The sequence below is a fragment of the Montipora capricornis genome, chromosome 11 (genome assembly GCF_036669925.1).
Source record: "Montipora capricornis isolate CH-2021 chromosome 11, ASM3666992v2, whole genome shotgun sequence".
Classification (NCBI taxonomy): Eukaryota; Metazoa; Cnidaria; class Anthozoa; order Scleractinia; family Acroporidae; genus Montipora; species Montipora capricornis.
The window spans coordinates 18,718,983-18,719,649 of NC_090893.1; positions in this window are offsets into that span (position 1 = coordinate 18,718,983).

Below are 667 nucleotides of genomic sequence, written 5' to 3' on the forward strand. Positions count from 1 at the left end.
TACTCTCGGGACTGTATCATGCTTCACTGAACTAAATATCCATGGCTTTAATGCAAACACCCCCTCTCTCCCCCGCAAAATGAACTGTATTATGGAATTGGTGAAGAAAGCGACAGAAACATTAAATCTATTTTCGACTTCGTGAGACTTGGAAAGCACGAAACTCTCGTGCTGCATATTAATTTAGCCGCGGACACATGCATTGCATTTTTAAACCAGTGAGTCCTTGACGTCATTTTCTCCTCGATTAAGCTCCCTCTTGATTTCAAATCATTAAATAGGAAAATTCCAGTTAAAAGAAACAAGTCTCTTTTTGAAATCAAGGCTTTAAAACTAGGTCACTTAGTGTTTAGTTAACATAGTTTGGAAATCCAAAGAAAAAGATGAATTGATTTTTTGGTCATAGTATCACTTCAATAATATGAACCAGGATGGGTCACTTTAAATTAGTGTTTAGTTAACATAGTTTGGAAATCCGAAGAAAAAGAAAAATTGATTTTTTGGTCATAGTACCACTTCAATATTATGAACAAGTAATTTATGCGTAATGAACGAGTTCTGATTCCTTAATTCACTTGCTTGCGGCTGTTTTCTCTATACTTTACATTAAAGCAAGGAAGTATGACGGTATTGTTTTTACGTTTATTTTACAAAGCGGTCAAGGTTA